This window comes from Chiloscyllium plagiosum, unplaced genomic scaffold (genome assembly GCF_037043375.1).
Source record: "Chiloscyllium plagiosum isolate Xiang-an unplaced genomic scaffold, Cpla_swu_hap1 HiC_scaffold_6, whole genome shotgun sequence".
Classification (NCBI taxonomy): Eukaryota; Metazoa; Chordata; class Chondrichthyes; order Orectolobiformes; family Hemiscylliidae; genus Chiloscyllium; species Chiloscyllium plagiosum.
In genome coordinates this window covers 22,789,505-22,812,328 of record NW_028270144.1, presented here as the reverse complement: position 1 = coordinate 22,812,328, position 22,824 = coordinate 22,789,505, and positions in this window count along the sequence as shown.

Genomic DNA, 22,824 nt, shown 5'->3' with positions numbered 1-22,824 from the left:
TTGCACATCTCATCATTATGCAGCTTCCCATCCTATCAACAGTCTTGAGCAAATAAGAGACTTAGAATTCTCAACATGGAAGATAGAGATGGTTCTTGGTGGCTTCATATTAACACCGGCTACAAACACAGCAGTACAACTGGGCATGCTCCAAGAGGAAACACTGCAACCAGCCCTCATCCATGGACATTGGCATCCAATATTTGCAAATCCTTGAAAACCTTATGGCACCACTACTATCCATTTCCAGAATGCACTGGAAGTACAGATTTACATTGCAGTACTGACTAGCAACTAGAATTGAAAAGCTCTTTCAAGGACAAGCTGCATTTAATATCAGGTTTGGGCTGACAAGTGGCAGGTAACATGTGGGCCACACAAGTGCCAGGCCATGAACATTACAAATAAGAGACAATCTAATCACTGCCCCTTGACATTCATTTGTGTTACCATCATTGAATTCTCTTCACTATCAACATCCTGGGGGCTGCCTTTGACTAGAAACTCAACTGGACTTGCCACATGAACAGAATGGCTACAGGAGCAGGGCAGTGGCCAGTAACTCGTCTCCTAACTCTCCAAAGCCTGTCCATCATCTACAAGGCATAAGTCACGAGTGTGATGGAATACTCCTCACTTGCCTGGATGGGAGTAGCTCCAACAACGCTCAAGAAGCTTGACACCATCCAGGACAAAGTAGTCCACTTGAGTGGCAGTACATCCACAAGCATCCATTCCCACTACCATTGACGCTCAGTAGCTGCAGTGTGTACTATCTACAAGATGTACTGTAGAAATTCACCAAAGATCCTCAGACAGCTTCTTCCATGTAAAAGGAGAAGGGCAACTAGAAACGAACAATAAATGCTGCTCAGCCAGCAATGCCCACATCCCACAGATGAATTTAAGAGAAATCTTGATAGGCCTCATGATCACAAACCCTCCAAATAACAACAAAACTGACACTTAGACAAAAACATTGTAAGATACAACTTGAAGTAACTCCACAGAGGCTGGTATCCCAAAGCCAAGTCACTCTTTATTTGAAATTCCTTGACTCTGGCACAGCCTTGTCAGAGTCAGCACCCATAGTCTCAGAATCTCTGACACTCCTCATTTTTAATCTGTCAAGCAGGTCATCCTAGTTGGAACAGATTAACAGCCCCAATCAGGGGACTCATATTCTTTGAAGTCCAGCTGACTAACCTTGTAACAATCAATACACAGCCCTCACTATATCTTTTTAAATTTTGAGCTAGCTATCTCTTCTACTTTTTTTTTCTCCTTTTTATAAATTATTCCCTGTCAATTATTCTGGCCAATCATCTGACCTTCCACCTTTCTTTGCAAAATTACATTTTTCTTTAGTTTAATGCTATTACGATAACGCTGTCAACTTAAGAGGTCATTTTGTCCATTTTTTTTGAAGAAAGGTTACAAGGCAGAGATACCAAGTTGACTACTGAAGGCCACTTGATTAAACACCTTGGGAGTCCTCGGGTCTTTTTTAATGCAATCTGAATGGACGTGGCCAGCTCTACAGATCAGGATATCTGGTTAGCAGCATAATCTGGTTAGCAGCATAAATTATTGGATTTGAACAGGTTTGGAAACTTCAGTGAAAGGCTCCTGTCTGCTACTATCTCTGAATTTTCTCTTGATTCCTTTTCTTCCTGCATTGGAGAACAGCACGTGAGAATCTATGTCCGAATTCTCCTTTTTGCCAAAGGGTGTGTTTATGGGATGTTACTATATTGGAACAGTTATTTAGTAATGGTTATTGTATCTATTATTCTGTTAAATTTGCCAAGTTATTCTAAATTCCTGTTTCTTTGATTGTATTTTAACTGCAGTGTTTGAAAGAATTGTGGTTTGCTTAACATCAAGTGGTTTGATCAGTCAAATTGCATTGGAATAGATACTTTACATTTGTCTTTAAAATTAGAAAAGGTTAAGGTCAAGGCTACCTTCTTAAAATATTTTGAGGGGGTCTGTTCTGGTCCATAACACTATCTTGAAGATTCACTTCAAGAAGCAGCACTTCAAAAGTCACTGCTTCTAAATAAACCTATTGGACTATAATCTGGTGTTGTGTGATTTTTAACTTTGTCCATCCCAGTCTAACAACGACACCTCCAAAACTTGAAGATTCTTAGTTAATTATGTATGATGAGTCTGTCCCTTGGAATGCTTCTTATTCATTGGAATGTATTCATTCTTTGTGTTCTGAAATATCTCCTTAAATGTTCCCTACCACTGCACCATTATTGCCATATCCTTTAATGCTGTTTGCCAATTCATTTTTTGCCAACTCAACTTCAGTGTCCTCATTATTAACATTATTTATTTAACTCCCTCCACTTTCCCTCAAATTGAATGTAAAAGTCAATAATATTATGCTTGTTGTTACATAAGGCTGTCTTCTTCATGAAATTATTAATTAATTCTACTTCTGTAGACAATTTCAGGTCTCGTGTAGCTTGCTCTACTAAGGGAATACAATGCCAGCAATGAACAGTAAAGAAATTTGGTAAATTATTTGAACTAATCATCAAAATGTCTTTCTCAGAAGGTCACTCAGGTGTGAACAACTATGCTGCTCCCTTGAATGAATTATCTAATTCGTTCACTCCCCTGCAGTTGCCCCATAGCCTTGTTTTCCCCTTTTAATGTACTATTAATAGCTCAAGTTGGTTCTTTCAGTTGGCTGGATGGCTGGTTTGCAATGCAGAGTAATACCAATGGCATGGGTTCAATTTCTGGAGCAGGTGAGGTCACCACCAAGGACTTTTCCCTTACCTGAGGTGTGGTGACTGTCAGGTTAAACCACCACCAGTTTTCTCTCCAATGAGAGAGGAGTCCCATGGACTGATAGAACTATGGCGATTTTCCTTCAGCTCAGCTACCAATGAAGAGCTGGAAGAAAAGGAGCAGTTAGATGTCCTCTTAGCAGTGAGTCAAAAACAGAACATCCTGAAGGCTATGAAGACTAATGCCAAAATATAAATGGACTTGAGAAAATATAATATGCAATGGATGTCTGTTTAATCCTGAGGTTATGAAAAACCCTAATGCCCATGTCCCAAATTACGCAAAATCCATTTGGTCAATCACTCACTGACCAACAATGACTCCTGCACTGAAAATGCTTCAATTTTAAAATCATCATCTTCTTCTCCAATTTCTCTCTCGCTCACAAGAACTCTGTAACTAACTTTATCCCATTTGAGATATTTGCACTTCTCCAATTTTTTTTTTTGCACCCCTGATTCTTGGAGAAAGTGAGGACTACAGATGCTGGAGATCAGAGCTGAAAATGTGTTGCTGGAAAAGTGCAGCAGGTCAGGCAGCATCAAAGGAGCAGGAGAATCGACGTTTCGGGCATTCTTGAAGAAGGGCTTATGCCCGAAACGTCGATTCTCCTGTTCCTTTGATGCTGCCTGACCTGCTGCGCTTTCACCCCTGATTCTTAACTATTTCACCCTGACATATGTACTTGTTGCTACACTATTCCTAAGCTCTGGATCTCCTTCCCTCAACCTCTCAATGTTCACCTCTTGTAAGGCTCTCCTCAAAACCCACCTCTTTGACCAAGCATTTGATATTGTGCCACATTGAATCTTTATGTAGGAGAAAGTGAGGACTGCAGATGTTGCTGCCTCACCAGCTGTGCTTTTCCAGCATCACACTCTCTGTCTCTTTATGTACAAAGATATGCATCAAACATTGTTTGGTAATGTTCTATGAAGCACCATGAGACAATATAAATATAGATCGTTATTATATAATAAAATAAAATGCCTAGCAACCAAATAAAGTTTTCAAATTTGTAGGAAACAGAAAAGCAATTTTGAGTCAAATACCTGTTGGTTTTTGTACAGAGCAATGTGTTATGAAATATGCCAAATTATCTGGATTGTTGAATGTGTTTCAAACATTTTATTTGGGTCTGGTGTACCAATCAATAGCTGGCTTCTTGTGTCTAAACTATGTGTTTCCTTCTATTGGATTATGTCCAACCCACAATTTGAACTGTAAAGGTGAACATGCAGGGCCAGCAAGTAATCAGAAAGGCACAGAGCATATTGACTTTCATTGCAAGGGGATTTGAGTGCAATAATAATCTTACTAAAATTGCAAAGAGCTTTGTTTAAACCACATCTGGAGTATCGGCTGCAATGTTGACGTGAAGTTGAAAGAAAGATCAATCTGCATTGGAGGTGGTTAAGAGATCATTCATAAGATTGGTCTCTGTGATAAGAGAGTTATTCTATGTTGAGTGACTGAGTAAATCAGGATTATACTCTCTGAGGTTTGCAAGAGTATAGAGCAACCTTGCTGAAACATATAATGTTCTATGGATATTTGGATAGATCGGTATGCACAGGTTATTTTCAGTGGCAGGATAAAGGTTAATCATTTCAGGGTGAGATAATGAGAAATATTTTCGTTGATACGGTTATAAACCTGCAGAATCCACATCGATGTGTTAAAAATTCTGAGTGAAGGTTGACATAGGCAGTTTTTGATCTCTCAGCAAATCAGGAGGATGTGGGGAGAACGTAGGAAAGTGAAGTTGAGGTAGAAGGCCAATTAGGGTCATTTTGAAAGATGGAGTAAACTTGAGAGTCTGCACAGTCTCCTCTCACTCCTACTTTTTATTTTCTTATGTTCTGCAGTAGGATTCTAGATTGTTTCATAATCTCGTTCACTGAGGTTCAAATACTGATTATGCATAGAATCTCGACAGTGTGGAAGAAAACCATTCGACCCATCGAGTCCATATTGACCCTCCAAAGAGCATCCCACCCAGATCCACCTCATCCCTGTAGCCCAGCATTTCCTATGGCTATGCTACCCTTCCCTGGACACTAAGGGTAATTAGCTTGCTGAGTCCACTTAACTTGAACATCTTTGGACTGTGGGAGAAAACCAGAGCACCTGAAGGAAACCCATGCAGACGCAGGGAGAATGTGATAGTCAGTCACAGATTGTCATCTGAGGGTGTAATCAAACCTGGCACCAACGTGCTGTGAGGCAGCACTAAGCCACTGTGTTGCCCACATAACTAAAGGATATTATAGCAACTATTGTCTTTAAAGTGCTGTCTTCTGAATTCCAGTTCACAAACATGAATATTGCTTCAACAGCACAATGGCTAAGGCTGAAGCATTTGTAACAATGTTCAGCCAGAAGGTTTGAGTGGATGTCCATAGCATGGCTGATATGAATTTTCAAACAATCCAATTCACTCTGCATGATCTCAAGAAACAGCTGAAGGCACTGGACATTGCAAAATCCTGAGCCCTGACAATGTTATGACAATAGTACTGAAGACTTGTGCTCCAGAACATCCTATGCCCTTATACCAGTGCTGCTACAACGATTTGAAAATTGCCCAGATACTTTCTGTACGCAAGATAAATTCAACCTCGCCAAATACTGCCCCATCAGTCTTCTTTAGACCATCAGTAAAATTATGAAATGGGTCATCAATAATGCTGTCAAACAACACTTACTTTGCAATATACTGCTCACTCATGCTCAGTTTTGGTTGCTCTGGGGCCACTCTGCTTCTAACCTTATTGCAACCTTGATTCAAACATGGACAAAGAATTGAATTCCAGAAATGAGGTGAGAGTGACTATACACTTTAGATCAAAGCCATATATATTCAAGAGTGGCTTCAAGTAGCCCTCAGAAAACTGGAGTCTATATGAGTCAGAGGAAAAACTCTCCACTGGTTAGTGTTCCACAATAACAACAGAAGCTGATTGTGGATGTTGGAAGTAAGTCATCTCAGCTCCAGCATAACTGTGCAAGCGTTCCTTTAAGTCATGAACTGTACCCAACCATCTTTGCATCAATGATCTTCTGTCCAGCATAAGGTCAGAAGTGGGGATGTCTGCCAATGATTGCACAACATTCAGCATCATTCGTGACTCCTCAGATGCTGAAGTAGTCTACTTCCAAACACAGAAAAACCTGGATAGGATCCAGATTTAGTTACATTTGCATCAAAGAGTTCCTGATGAAGGGTTTATGCTCAAAACATTGATTCTCCTGCTCCTGAGATGCTGCCTGACCTGCTGTCCTTCTCAGCAGCACACTCTTCGAGTTTGATCTCCAACATCTGCAGTCCTCACTTTCTCTTAGTTACATTTGCACCAGTCAAGTACTAGGCAATCGCCATCGCTGGCAAGGGAAAATCTAACCAGTATTCCTTGACATTGAAAGGCATTATCATCACTGCATCCTCCATTCCATGTACTTTGCTATTGTAAGTAAAGAGTGACGTAGTGACGAGATACCAGCATTTTTGGAGTTATTTCACTCCATTGTCAATGTCTTGGTAGCAAGTCAGAAGTTAGGAATTCTGCAGTGAGTAACTCACTTCCTAACTCCCTAAAGGCCAACTAACATGTACATGTCAAGAGGTTAGAAGCCGTTTCAAAGTAGGCATGGTGAATTGCCATTTCTCATTACACAATTTAAATGTAATTCCACTACACTCATAATTCTACCAATGTTACCACATTTGCATTGTTGACTATTCATTTATTTCTTCACCCATCACCACTGCTCTGGTGGAGCATCTCTTGTTTTGCTCCAACTTCCTGAAATGAAAACAAAGGTCATCTTAGTGGAATGCATAGAGAGGTCACCATGGTGAAGTGGGATCATAGGTTATCCTGGTGGAGAGGGCATAGAGGTGTCAGACAATGATCAGAAGGAAGGGTAGCATGGCAGCTGAAATCAAAAGCATAAGAGAAGATGCTGGGAATGATTTTGCAACTATCTTTTGGTTATTTCACAAACATTAGAAAGCTGCATTTGATGCTTTATGCTTTAACAATCTGTGGTTATTTTCGAGCATTTGACAGCTCAAACTTGATCAGCGGTGATCACGACTGTTTCCAAATTCCACCATGAATTTCATGAGCATTTAATGTCGGCTGGAGTTTGGAGTTTTGAGTATTTTAGAGCACAACTAACAGTTCATGGGCTCACTATTATATAAATGCTGCCCCCTCCACACTTCACATCAGCTCTGATGAAGAGTCATCTAGACTCAAAATGTTAACTTGCTCTTGCTTCAAGGATGCTGCCTGACCTGCTGTGATTTCCAGCATTTGTTGGTTTCACTACAGATTCCAGCATCTGTAGTAATTTGCTCTTACTAGTATACTACTGTTTGCAGAACCTGTTGTGAGAAAATGGACAAATAATTTGTGTAAAGCTTTCAACTGATTTTGAATACCCCTAAACCCTCATATGAACATTATGAAACAAAGTGTGAAACTGAGCTACATAAGAAGTTTTTTTTAAATCTTCCTTGGTATGAGGAATCAAAGCCAGGATTTGTTTCCCATCTTTAATTACCCTTGAGAAGTTGGTGATAAGCCACTTGTAGGGTACATACACATAATGGTTGTTATTAAGGGAGTTCATTCTCTCCCATCTTCTCTGCAACGAGTTGATACAACCATTTCAAGAGCATTTAAAGAGTCAAGCACATTGTCAGCTAAAATCAAATATTGACTAGATCAGATAAATTCAACAGATTTCTTTCCCTAAATTAAACCAGTGAATTGGAAAGGCCTTTATGAAAATCAATAATGGTTTCATCGTGACCACTATTGATAATAACTTTATATTCCAGATTTATTGATTGCATTCAAATTCTAGCAATCATTATGATGGTATTCTTGTCCATGACCCCATAGCATCAGCCTGAAGCTCTGGATTGTTAAAAGCAAATTACTGCGGATGCTGGAATCTGAAACCAAAAGAGAAAATGCTGGAAAATCTCAGCAGGTCTGGCAGCATCTGTAAAGAGAGAAAAGAGCTGACGTTTTGAGTCTAACTGACCTTTTGTCAAAGCTCAACAAAGCTTTGACAAAGGGTCAGTTAGACTCGAAACGTCAGCTCTTTCCTCTGGATTGTTAATCCAGTTTCATTGCTGCTATGCCATTGCCTTAAATTCAGCAAAGAAATAGGATAGAGAGATGGAGAGGAATACAAAGAGAATTACAGAGCTTAGAATCTTCATGACTGAAAGGACAGCCACCAATGGTGGAACAATTATAGCTGAGAGTACACAATAGGCCGGAAGGAGAGCAGCACAGAAAACTTGGTCAATTGTCAGATTAGAGGAGATTGCAGAGATGGGAAGGGAAAAGGCCATGAAGGGACTTGGAAATAAAGATGAAGATAACGATGAAAAGTCGAAAAATCGCTTGGCTGGGAGCCAGTATAAGACGGCAAACTCAGGGATGATAAAGGAATATGTCATTCTGTAATTTAAAGCGTGGGAAACTAAGTTTTAGATAACCTTAAATTTATGAATTGAATGTGGAGACTAGCCAGAATGTTTCATAAGTAACATTCTGTGCAGCTGTGACTTACTTTATACATAACTCAATTGTATCCAATTGATTATTTTTGTCATGGATTCAACTGTTCTTTTTAATGTAAGAAAAATTTAAAGTACTGATGAGACAAGGTATCAATCATATGGCTGATTCTAAGCATATACAAGATTATTCATCATGCTGCCACACAATCCGTTACAGTTGGTGAAAAACAGATACTAAAGCTTTTCCTGAAACTACAGCAACAACTAATGCGATTACAGAGTGAACAAAATGTACAGCTGAAACTTGTAGTCAAAATATAGTGTAAATTCTGTGAGGAAATGAAGCAGATGCAAAGTCTGATACTTGAAACACATCCAAGTGATATTGAAAGTCTGGTGATGATTGCATTGTGAGAAATTATTGCATCTGCTCAATGTATGAATGATGTTACCATCTTCTGATGGTGGAGAAATCACTTCTCTGGTTCTTCTTTACAAAATGTCATTCATTTTAAGAACAAAACTTAAATCAAACAAGACAAACAGTGGAGGAATGTAATACTGAAAAGAGGAAACATTGAAATAATGAAATTAAGAAAATAACCTTTCATTCACTGCAATATCCCTAAACTAATTACCGATTTTAAGTAGGTCCTGTGTTATTGTTCCTTCTAAAATGTACAGAATTATGAAAAGTATAATATTAATAAAAAGAAAATGAGAAAGATAGGGATTGAACAGATTTGGGTTCTTTTCACTAGAATGGAAAAGAACATCATTTAATATGTGTGAACTTGTGGTTAGTCAGGGGGTTGGTTAGTTTAGTTGGTTAGCTGTAATGCAGAGTGATGCCACTGAAGTGACCTGCCACTGCAGACAGGAGTCACTGGGCAAGACACCACCTCCACCACAGCTGGAGACCCACCCAGTTCCTGAGTCCATGCTCTGGACCTACTGCAGCCATAAGTCCTCCATCCGTATACCGCCACCACTGCAGCCAACACCTCACCACACCGCTCTGGCTTCCCTACAATGTCAGATGATGAAGAAAAGAGAAAAGAGAAAAAGAAGTGAAAAAGGAGAGAGAAAAGGATGCAGCCATCCTGGAGCAGATGGACCATCATGTTGGTGTGATCATCTCATTATTCAGGAGGGTGAGGACCAAGCCATTCAACTCCATCACTTTGGTCAATAGAGTGCAAGTGAGAAGAGAACCATACTGATCCTTAACCTTATTCTTAACAATGGTCCTTGAATGAACACTAGTACAACTAGATCAACTAGATCACCTTTTACTTTGAAACCAACAACTACCATGTCTACGTGTGTCTTTTACAGTTACAGAACTAAAACTGTTAAACACTCACTGATTGAAATGATCCACTGAGAAGGATAGTTTCTACCCATTCATTCTGTCCAGACCCAGCAATCATTTTAACACTTCTACCAAATGTCCTTTGAACCCTCCCTTCTCAAATGAAAACAGCTCCAATTCTCTAGTCTACATATTTCACTGAAGTTACTCATCCCTAGAATCTTTTTTATTTTTTTTTTCTGCACCCTCTGTGATAGGATTACATCCTTCCTAAAAAGCCGGCATCGGAAGTGGACGCAATACTCCAATTAAGGCCATATCAATGTTTTATAAAGTTTACCATTACCTCCTTGTTATTGTACTATTTGCGTCTCAAACATATGACCCCACTTGCCTTGTGAACAACCTTCTGAACTCACCTAGGCACCTTCAATGTTTTGTGCACATGCACTCAAAGGCCCCTGTGCCCCTGGACACCTTTTAGAGTGTATCTCTTTTCTTTTTTTATTCTTCCTACCCGAATATATCACTTCACTTTTCTCTGCTAGCACTCTTCGGGGGGGGTTTAAACTAATTTGGCAGGGGGATGGGATTCGGACTTGTAGTCCAGCAAGTAAGCTAGCTGTGTGTCAGGATGCCCAAGACTGTAGGGAGGCTGTGGAGAAGGTAGCACTGACAGGGACTACTTGCGGACACAGAGATGGGCTCAAGTGCGTATACTTCAACGCAAGGAGTATCAGAAATAAGGTGGGTGAACTTAAGGCGTGGATCGGTACCTGGGACTACGATGTGGCCATCACGGAAACGTGGATAGATGAGGGACAGGAATGGCTGTTGGAGGTTCCTGGTTACAGGTGTTTCAGTAAGATTAGGGAGGGTGGGAAAAAAGGAGGGGGGGTGGCATTGCTAATTAGAAATGGTATAACGGCTGCAGAAAGGAAGTTTGAGGGGGATCTGCCTCTGGAGATAGTATGGGCTGAAGTCAGAAATAGGAAAGGTGCAGTCACCTTGTTGGGTGTTTACTATAGGCCCCCCCAGTAGCAGCAGAGATGTGGAGAAACAGATTGGGAAACAGATTTTGGAAAGGTGCAGAAGCCACAGGGTCGTAGTCATGGGCGACTTCAACTTCCCAAATATTGATTGGAAGCTCTTTAGATCAAGTAGATTGGATGGGGCGGTGTTTGTGCAGTGTGTCCAGGAAGCTTTTCTAACGCAGTATGTAGATTGTCCAACCAGAGGGGAGGCCATATTGGATTTGGTACTTGGTAATGAACCGGGACAAGTGGTGGGCTTGTTAGTGGGTGAACATTTTGGTGATGGTGACCACAATTCTGCGACTTTCACCTTGGTTATGGAGAGAGATAGGTGTGCACAACAAGGTAGATTTTATAATTGGGGGAAGGGAAATTACGATGCTGTAAGGCAGGATTTGAGGAGCATAGGCTGTCAGGGAAGGATGTGGTGGAAATGTGGAACTTTTTCAAAGAGCAGATACGACGTGTCCATGATATGTATGTACCTATCAGGCAGGAAAGAAATGGTCGTGTGAGGGAGCCTTGGTTGACGAGAGAGGTTGATTGTCTGGTAAAGAGGAAGAAGGAGGCTTACATAAGGTTGAGGAAACAGGATTCAAACAGATTAGTGGAGGGATACAGGATAGCCAGAAGGGACCTGAAAAAAGGGATTAGGAGAGCTAAGAGAGGGCATGAAAAATCGTTGGCGGACAGGATCAAGGATAACCCCAAGGCATTTTATGCATATGTGAGAAACCTGAGAATGACGAGAACGAGGGTAGGTCCGATCAAGGACAGTAGTGGGAGACTGTGTATTGAGTCGGAAGAGATAGGAGAGGTCTTGAACAAGTACTTCTCTTCAGTATTTACGAACGAGAGGGACCGTATTGTAGAAGAGGAGAGTGTGAAATGGACTGGTAAGCTAGAAGAGATACCTGTTAGGAAGGAAGATGTGTTGGACATTTTGAACAACTTGAGGATAGACAAGTCCCCCGGGCCTGACGGGATATATCCTAGGATTATGTGGGAAGCAAGAGAGGAAATTGCAGTACCGTTGGCAATGATCTTCTCGTCTTCACTGGCAACGGGGGTGGTACCAGGGGACTGGAGAGTAGCGAATGTTGTGCCCCTGTTCAAAAAAGGGAATAGGGATAACCCCGGGAATTACAGGCCTGTTAGTCTTACTTCTGTGGTAGGCAAAATAATGGAAAGGGTACTGAGGGATAGGATTTATGAGTATCTGGAAAGACACTGCTTGATTAGGGACAGCCAGCACGGATTTGTGAAGGGTAGGTCTTGCCTTACAAGTCTTATTGAATTCTTCGAGGAGGTGACCAAGCATGTGGATGAGGGTAGAGCAGTGGATGTAGTGTACATGGATTTTAGTAAGGCATTTGATAAGGTTCCCCATGGTAGGCTTATGCGGAATGTCAGGAGGCATGGGATAGAGGGAAATTTGGCCAATTGGATAGAAAACTGGCTAACCAGTCGAAGGCAGAGAGTGGTGGTAGATGGTAAATATTCAGCCTGGAGCCCAGTTACAAGTGGAGTTCCGCAGGGATCAGTTCTGGGTCCTCTGCTGTTTGTAATTTTTATTAATGACTTAGATGAGGGAGTCGAAGGGTGGGTCAGTAAATTTGCAGATGATACGAAGATAGGTGGAGTTGTGGACATTGAGGAGGGCTGTTGTCGGCTGCAGAGGGACTTAGATATGATGCAGAGCTGGGCTGAGGAGTGGCAGATGGAGTTCAACCCTGCCAAGTGTGAGGTTGTCCATTTTGGAAGAACAAATAAGAATGCGGAATACAGGGTTAATGGTAGGGTTCTTAGTCAGGTGGAGGAACAGAGGGATCTTGGGGTCTATGTACATAGATCTTTGAAGGTTGCCACTCAGGTGGATAGAGTTTGTAAGAAGGCCTATGGAGTATTATCGTTCATTAGCAGAGGGATTGAATTCAAGAGTCGTGAAGTGATGTTGCAGCTGTACAGGACTTTGGTTAGGCCACAGTTGGAGTACTGTGTGCAGTTCTGGTCGCCTCACTTTAGGAAAGATGTGGAAGCTTTGGAGAGGGTGCAGAGAAGATTTACCAGGATGTTGCCTGGAATGGAGAGGAAGTCGTACGAGGATAGTTTGAGAGCTCTCGGCCTTTTCTCGTTGGAACGGCGAAGGATGAGGGGTGACTTGATAGAGGTTTATAAGATGATCAGAGGAATAGATAGAGTAGACAGTCAGAAACTTTTTCCCCGGGTACAACAGAGTGTTACAAGGGGACATAAATTTAAGGTGAAGGGTGGAAGATATAGGGGAGATGTCAGGGGTGGGTTCTTTACCCAGAGAGTGGTGGGGGCATGGAATGCGCTGCCCGTGGGAGTGGCAGAGTCAGAATCATTGGCGACCTTTAAGCGGCATTTGGATAGGTACATGGATGGGTACTTAATCTAGGTTAGAAGTTCGGCACAACATCGTGGGCCGAAGGGCCTGTTCTGTGCTGTATTGTTCTATGTTCTATGTTCTATGTTCTATGTTCTATGTCTGCATTCCATTGTATTACTTGTGGAATCAAATTCTACCAAAAAGAATATTTCGTCCATTATGCCTGTGCCAACATTAGCAAGATTTAACCAATTAATGCTATTCTAGTTCCGTCTCCCCACTGCCCTACACTTTTCCCCTTTCAAATTTTTTTAAATTTTTACAAGGATAAAGGAGGGAACTTCAAGGATCAAAGAATGAACTTGTGGTTGGAGGCAGAAGATGTGGCTGAGATCCTAAAGGAGTACTCTACGTCGATATTCACTCAGGAGAAGGATATGGAGGAGATTGAGATTTGTGTGGAGCATTCTAATATTCTGGATCAAGAAAGAAGTGGTGTTGGACGTCTTGAAGAGTATTAAGGTGGATAAGTCCCCAGGGACCGATGGTGTGTACCCCAGATTATCGAAAGACGGAAGAGAGGAGAATGCTGGGGCCTTGATCAAGATCTTTGTGTCTTGGCTGGCCCCTGGAGATGTCCCAGAGGACTGGTAAGAGCTAATGCTGTTCCTGCGTTCAACAAGAGATACAAGGATAATAAAGGAAACTATAGACCAGTGAGTCTCACATCAGTGATTGGGCAAGCCATTGGGATAATTATTAAGGATAGGATTTACACACATTTAGAAAAGCATGGTCTAATTAGGGACAATCAGCATGGCTTTGTACAGGGCAGTCATGACATACTAACTTGATTGAATTTTTCAAGGAGGTGATGAAGGTGATCGATGAGGGTAGATCAGTGGATTTTCATAAGTCTTTCACCAAGGCCCCTCACTGTAGGATCATCCAGAAGATTAAGATGAATGGGATTCACCTGACTTGGCTGCGTGGATTCACAATGAGCTTGCTCATAGTAGACAGAGGGTAGCACTGGAAGAGTGTTTCTCAGACTCAAGGTCCGTGACTAATGGTGTTCTGCATTGGGATTCTGTTGTTTGTGATACATATATACATGACTTGGATGAAAATGTATATGGATGGGTTAGTAGATTTGCAGACAATACAAAGATCCGTGGATATTGTAGAAGATCGTCAAAGGATACAGCAGGATATATATTAATTGCAGAAATGGATGGAGAAATGGCAAATGGAGGTTCATCTGGGTAAGTATGAGGTCCTACACTTTAGGAGATCAAATGTTAAGGAAAAGTATACAATTAATGGCAGGACTTTGAGCAGCACTGATGTATAGAAGGGTCTTGTTTCAAATCCATAATTCCCTGAAAGTGGCCATGCAAGTAGCTAGGGTGGTGAAAAAGGTGTATGGCATGCTTATCTTTATTGGTCAGGGAATTGAGTACAAAGGTCAGGTTGTCATGTTGTAGCTTTATAAGACTGCAATTTGGTCACACTTAGAGCGCTGCATTCAATTCTGATCACCACATTACAAGAAGGATGTGGGGGCTTTGGAGATGGTGCAGAAGAGGTTTACCAGGATGCTGCCTGGGTTAGAGGGTATGAACTACAAGGAAAGGTTGTTTCCTCTGGAGTGGCGGAGGCTGAGAGGAGACTTGATAGAAGTCTATAAAATTATGAGATGCATAGATAGGATTGACAGTCAGAATTTTTTTCCCAGAGTTGGAATGTCTAATACTATGGGGCATACATTTAAAGTGAGAGGGGAAAAGTTCTAAGGAGGTTTGAGGGGCAAGTGTTTTGCACAGAGAAGAATAGGAATGTGGAACACGCTCCCAGGGATTGTGGTTGAGGTGAATACGAAAGGGGCATTTGAGGGACCTATCGATCAGCACTTAGATAAGTGAGGAATAGAGGAATATGTACCAAAGACAGGCATAAGGGATTAGTTTCATTTGGCATCATGTTCAGCACAACATCATGGGCCAAAGGGCCCATTTCTGTGCTGTACTTTTATATATTCTATGTTTTATAATGTGAGAAGCATGATTGGAGAATTTACAGATGACACAAATGTTAGCCGGATAGTAGCTGTCAATTGTATGACAATATCAATCAAATAGATTGAAAAGTGGCAAATAAATTTCAATCTGGCAAAGTATGATGTTGTTCATTTAGGAAGGGCATGAAAGACAAGTGAATACATAATGAATAAAAGAGTCTTGAGAGGCGCAAAGAAAGTATGAGACCTTAACTGTGTGTCCACAGACTTCTGAATGCAGCTGGACAGAACTGAACATGGTAAAGCAGATATGTGGGATGAATTATTTCATTTAGAGAGGCACATAATGACATTGGTTCAATCAGGCTGGAGCTTTATGTATGGCTCTTGTTATCACATTGTCGGAAAGACATACTCACTTAAGAGAGTTACAACAGGAAAGATACAAGATTATTGTTGCAGCTTGAAAATTTCATCTCTGAGGAAGTCCAATATCGGTTAGTCCAGGATTGTTTTCCTTAGAACATAAGTGTTTCTGTGGTTTCATTGGAAAGTTGACTGTGGCCTGGCTAAAGCAGAAATCACAACATACAAAAACTTAGTGAGATGTTTAAGGGACATAAATCACCTTTAATGTGGTCTCCAAACTAATATACAAAGAGTTAGAAATTAATATATTCTTCACTCTGAATTAGCCTTGCAATTGTTCCACAGAAAGGGCACAGCAGACATGTGGAGACTATTTAAGGAGCAGTTGTTGCGAGTGATGCACGAATTTGTTCCTCTGAGACTGGTAAGAAGGGGTGAGATTAAGATGATGAGAACAGAGGAACTTCTCGTCAAAAGGAAGAAGGCAGCTTATGTAAGGTGAAGGAAGCAAGGACCTAGCACAGCTTTAGAGGATTACAGGCTTGCTAGAAAGGAGCTCAGGAATGGACTGAGGAGAACCAGGAGGGGCACGAAAAAGGCTTGGCAGGTAGGATTAGGGAGAACCCAAAGGCATTTTACTCATATGTGAGGAATAAGAGAATGATCAGGGAGAAGGTAGGGCTGGTCAGGGATAGCAGACGGAACTTGTGCGTGGAGTCTGAGCAGATAGAGGAAGCCCTAAATGAGTATTTTGCCTCAGTTTTCACCAAGGAAAGGGAACTTATTGTAAATGAAAACTTAGTGGAGCTGGGATACAATCTTGACCAGATCAAGATTGATGAAGTTGATGTGCTGGAAATTTTGGAAAACATTAAGATTGATAAGTCCCCAGGGCCAGATCAGATTTATCCTAGGCTGCTCTGGGAAGCGAGAAAGGATGTTGCTAAGCCGCTGGCAAGGATATTTGCCTCCTCACTCTCAAATCGTACCGGAGGATTGGAAGGAGGCAATTGTTGTTCCTCTTTTCAAGAAGGGTAATAGGGAAATCCCTGGCAATTACAAACCAGTCAGTCTTACATCTGTGGTCAGCAAAGTTTTGGAAAGAATTCTAAGGGATAGGATTTATGACGATTTGGCAAAGCATAGTGTGATTAAAGGCAGTCAGCATGGCTTTGTGAGGGGCAGGTCAAGCTTCACAAATCTTATTGAGTTATTTGAGGAGGTGTCAAGACAGGTCGACAACAGTCGAGCAGTGGATGAGTTGTGTATGGATTTCAGCAAGGCATTTGATAGGGTTCCCCATGGAAGGCTCATTCATAAAGTCAGGAAGTATGGGATACAGGGAGATTTGGCTATCTGGATTCAGAATTGTAGTGTCTCCCACCCGCCCTCCTCCTCTAACCAAGTTAATAAGGTACGGTTCATTTCTAAATTTCTTTTATTAAATATAAGTTTATTGCTTGATTTTATAGCAATTGAATTAAGCTTTCTTGTTTAGTATTGTGTGGGCGTTCAGATAAGTGGGGTATGGATGCTAGGGCAGTTGCTTGCTCCTCCTGCAGAATGTGGCAGGTGAGCGACATGACATATGTCTCCGCTGGCTACATCTGCGGGAAGTGCATCCACCTCCAGCTCCTTGAAAACCATGTTAGGGAATTGGAGCTGGAGCTGGATGAACTGCAGATTGTTCGGGAGGCTGAGGGGGTAATTGAGAGGAGTTACCGGCAGTTGGTCACTCCTGAGGGTCAGGATAAGGATAGATGGGTTACAGTCAGGGGGAGGAAAGGGGACAGTCAGACAGTGCAGAGATCCCCTGTGGACATTCCCCTCAGCAATAGGTCTATTGTTTTGGATACTGCTGGGGGAATGACCTGCCAGCAGAAAGCCATAGTGGTCAGTTCTCTGGCACTGAGCCTGACACTGTGGCCCAGAAGGGAAGGGGGCAGAATAGAAAAGCGCTAGTGGTGGGAGACTCGATTGTTAGGAGAATTGACAGGAGATTTTGTGGTCAGGATCGGGATTCTCGGAAGGTATGTTGCTCCCTGGTGCCAGGGTCTGGGACGTCTCCGATCGTGTGTATAAGATTCTGAAAGGGGAGGACGAACAGCCAGAAATCATGTTACATATTGACACCAAGGATATAGCCAGGTAAAGTATCGAGGATATAAAAAGTGATTTCAGGGAGTTGGGGTGGAAGCTGCAGAGCAGGACGAACAGAGTAGTGTTCTCGGGTTTACTACCGGTGCCACGAGATAGAGAGGCGAGGAACAGGGAGCGGGCGCAGCTTAACATGTGGCTGCGCAGCTGGTGTAGGAGGGAGGGCTTCAGGTATGTAGATAATTGGGATGCCTTCTGGGGAAGTTGGGACCTGTACATGAAGGACGGGTTGCACCTGAACTGGAAGGGGACAAATGTCCTGGATGAAAGGTTTGCTCGATTTGTTCAGGAGGGTTTAAACTAGTATGGTAGGGGGGTGGGAACCTGAGCTATATACCGGTGGTGAGAGTTGATGGAGATGAGGCAATAGCAAGAGGTAACACAGCCAGTGGGAAGGAATTTCCTGGGAAAGAACCAAGGGATCGGTTAAAGTGTGTTTGCTTTAATGCAAGGAGTATCAGGAATAAAAGTGATGTGCTTAGAGCATGGATCAGTACCTGGTGCTATGATGTTATGGCCATAACAGAGACATGGGTTTCTCAGGGGCAGGAATGGTTGCTGGATGTTCCAGGGTTTAGAACATTTAAAAAAATAGGGAGGGGGGAAAAAGAGGTGGGGGTGTAGCACTGCGAATCAGAGAGGGTATCACAGCTACAGAAGTTATCCTTGTCGAGGAAGGTCTGCCTACTGAGTCAGTATGGGTGGAAATTAGGAACAGTAAGAGAGCAGTCACCTCATTAGGGGTTTACTACAGGCCCCCCAATAGCAGCAGGGAGATTGAAGAAAGCATAGGTCGGCAGATTTTGGAAAAGTGTGAATGTTGTTGTAATGGGTGACTTTAACTTTCCCAATATTGATTGGAACCTCCTTCGAGCAGATGGCTTGGAAGGAGCTGTTTTTGTAAGGTGTGTTTAGGAGGGTTTCCTAACTCAGTATGTGACAGGCCGACGAGGGGAGAGGCTGTTTTGGATTTTGTGCTCGGCAATGAGCCAGGGCAGGTGTCAGATCTTGCGGTGGGAGAGCATTTTGGTGGTAGTGACCACAACTGCCTCACATTCTACATAGCTATGGAGAAGGAGAGAAGCAGGCACAATGGGAGGATATTTAACTGGGGAAAAGGAAACTATGATGCTATCAGATGTGAGTTGGGAAGCATGGACTGGGAGCAATTGTTCCTTGGAAAGGGCACTATATACATGTGAAGACTGTTTAAGGAACAGTTGTTGAGAGTGATGCATAAATGTGTCCCTCTGAGACAGGCAAGAAGGGGTAAGATAAAGGAACCTTGGATGACGAGAGCGGAGGAGCTTCTCGTCAAAAAAAAGAAGGCAGCTTAGGTCAGGTGGAGGAAGCAAGGGTCTTGCTCAGCTCTAGAGTATTACAGGCAGGCGAGGAAGGAGCTCAAAAATGGTCTGAGGAGAGCCAGGCGGGGTCACGAAAAAGGCTTTGCAGGAAGGATTAGAGAGAATCCAAAGGCATTTTACACGTATGTGAGGAATAAGAGAATGATCAAAGAAAGAGTAGGGCCGATCAGGGATAGCATAGGGAACTTGTGTATAGAGTCTGGGGAGGTAGGGGAACCCTAAATGAGTTTTTTGCTTCTGTTTTTACTAAAGAAAACGACCTTGTAGTGAATGAAACCATTGAGGAGCAGGTAAGCATGCTGGAACGGATCGAGATTGAGGAAGCGGATGTGCTGAAAATTTTGACAGACATTAAGATTGACAAGATGCCAGGGCCAGTCCAGATTTATCCTCGGCTGCTTTGGGAAGTGAGAAATGTGATTGCTTCACCGCTTGCAAAGGTCTTTGCACCCTTGCTTTCCACCGGAGTCGTACCTGAGGACTGGAGGGAGGCAAATGTAATTCCTCTCTTCAAGAAAGGAAATAGGGAAATCCTCAGCAATTACAGACCAGTCAGTCTCATGTCTGTCATCTGCAAGGTGTTAGAAAGGATTCTGAGGGATAGGATTTATGACCACCTGGAAGAGCAAGGCTTGATTAAATGCAGTCAGCACGACTTTGTGAGGGTCATGCCTCACAAATCTTATTGAGTTCTTTGAGGATGTTACTAGACAAGTTGATGAGGGTCGAGTGGTGGGTGTGGTGCATTTGGACTTCAGCAAGGCATTTGATAAGGTTCCCCATGGTAGGCTTGTTCAGAAGGTCAGGAGGAATGGGATACAGGGAAACTTAGCTATCTGGATACAGAATTGGCTGGTCGACAGAAGACAGCGAGTGGTAGTGGAAGGAAAATATTCTGTCTGGAAGTCAATGGTGAGTGGTGTTCCACAGGGCTCTGTCCTTGGGCCTCTATTGTTTGTAATTTTTATTAATGACTTGGATGAGGAGATTGAAGGATGGTTAGCAAGTTTGCAGATGACACAAAGGTTGGAGGTGTCATTGACAGTATAGAGGGCTGCTGTAGGCTGCAGTGTGACATTGACAGGATGCAGAGATGGGCTGAGAGGTGGCAGATGGAGTTCAACCTGGATAAATGCGAAGTGATGCATTTTGGAAGGTCGAACTTGAAAGTTGAGTACAGGATTAAAGACAGGATTCTTGGCAGTGTGGAGGAACAGAGGGATCTTGGTGTGCAGGTACATAGATCCCTTAAAATTGCCACCCAAGTGGACAGGGGTGTTAAGAAAGCTTATGGTGTTTTGGCTTTCATTAACAGGGGAACTGAGTTTAAGAGCCGTGAGATCTTGTTGCAGCTCTATAAAACTTTGGTTAGACTGCACTTGGAATACTGTGTCCAGTTCTGGTTAACCTATTATAGGAAAGATGTGGATGCTTTGGAAAGGGTTCAGAGGAGGTTTACCAGGATGCTGCCTGGAATGGAGGGCTTATCTTACGAAGAGAGGTTGACTGAGCTCGGACTTTTTTCATTGGAAAAAAGAAGGAAGAGAGGGGACCTAATTGAGGTGTACAAGATAATGAGAGGCATAGATAGAGTTGATAGCCAGAGACTTTTACCCAGGGCAAAAATTGTTAACACAAGGGGTCATAGTTTTAAGCTGTTTGGCGGAAAGTATAGAGGGGATGTCAGAGGCGGGTTCTTTACACAGAGAGTTGTGGGAGCATGGAATGCATTGCCAGCAGCAGTTGTGGAAGTGAGGTCATTTGGGGATATTTAAGAGACTGCTGGATATGCATATGGTCACAGAAGTTTGAGGGTTCATACATTAGGTTTACCTTACATGAGGATCAATGGTCAGCACAACATCATGGGTTGAAGGGCCTGTTCTGTGCTGTACTGTTCTATGTTCTATGTTCTAATTGGCTGGCTGACAGAAGGCAGAGAGTGGTTGTAGATGGAAAATATTATGCCTGGAGGCCAGTGTTGTGTGAGGTCCCGCAGGGCTCTGTTCTTGGACTTCTGCTCTTTGTAGTTTTTATAAATGACTTGGATAAGGAGGTTGAGGGGTGGGTTAATAAATTTGTAGATGACACAAAGGTTGGAGGTGTCATCGATAGTATAGAGGGCAACTGCAGGCTGCAGCACAACTTAGACAGGATGCAAAGCTAGGCTGAGAAATGGCAGATGGAGTTTAACCTAGATAAATGTGAAGTCATACATTTTGGAAGGTCGAACTCAAATGCTGAATATAGGATTAAAGACAGGATTCATGACAGTGTGGAGGAACAGAGGGATCTGGGTGTGCAAGTACATAGATCCCTCAAAGTTGCCACCCAAGAGGATAGAGTTGTTAAGAAAGCATATGGTGTTTTGGCTTTCATTAACAGGGGGATCGAGTTTAAGAGCCGCAAGGTTTTGCTGCAGCTCTACAAGACCCTGGTGAGACCACACTTGGAATATTGTGTCCAGTTCTGGTCTCCCTACTATAGGGAAAATGTGGAGGTTTTGGAGAGGTGCAAAGAGGGTTTACCAGGATGCTGCCTGTACTGGAGGGCTTGCCTTATGAAGAAAGGTTGAATAAGCTCAGACATTTCTCTCTGGAGAGGAGAAAGAGAGGAGATCTAATTGAGGTGTACAAAATAATGAGAGGAATAGATAGAGTCAATAGCCAGAGACTTTTCCCCAGGGCAGGATTGACTGGTACGAGGAGTCATAGTTTGAAGATATTAGGAGGAAGGTATAAAGGAGACATCAGAGGTAGGTTCTTTATGCAGAGAATTGTGAATGCATGGAATGCGTTGCCAGCTGTGGTGGTGGAAGCAGAGTCATTGGGGACATTTAAGCGACTGCTGGACATGAACATGGATAACAGTGAGTTGGGGGTTGCATGGTTAAGTTACTATATTTTACATTAGGATTAAACCTTGGCACAACATCATTGGCCAAAGGGCCCGGTCTGTGCTGTACTTTTCTATGTTCTATGTTCTACATGTTTCTTTTAATTCTTTGCCTCATACGTTTATTTAGTTGGGATATATTTAGGAATATTGATGCTGACAGCATTATGACTTTATGTGGCAAGAGCAGAGAAGCAGCCGCTCTTCCCCTGTCATATGTTTCCTTAACTGCCACTTCTTTACTTACTGAGCTTGAAAATCATACAAACAGCGGTGTCTCACGTTGGTAGCCTCACAACAAGTTATTGATCCAGAGGTGATGGTGACCTCTACCTGTTAGGATGCAATTTTAAAGGTTTTTATGCTTACAATTCAGATTATAACCATTTAAATTCTTATTTCAGTTTATAACAATGAAGCAAGTAAGCTTTTTTCTGATTACATCCACATACCTTTTGCCTTTCGGACATGATATTAAGCTAAGGCCATGTTTGCTTTCTCAGGGATGTTGCAACTGGTACCTTACCCTGCAACAATGTCACAGAAAGAGATTATCCAGTCAATACTGTTTGTGATAATTTGCCGTGTACAAATTTGTGGCTGTCACATTTCCTATTTTAAAACAGCGACTATACTTTGAAACTCCTCTTTTGGCTAGAAAAACACACATTGGAGTTCCCTCCAGTTATGAAAGGCACTATAAAAATGCAATTCTTTCTTTACTAACATCTGCTTTTTGTGCACACTCGAACTATTTCTAAAATTCCTTTGTTTGAATGTAATCACGCAAGAAAATAGATAGAAGATTGGCAGCTTACATTTTTGAATATTGCTGCAAGGATTATATTAGATGTTGGCGAGGATTAGATTTATGAATTTAATTGAACTTTCATTCATGGAGCTATCTGGCAAAAGAACACTGAACACTCATTCAAGTGGTAGATAGCAATGTGAATGA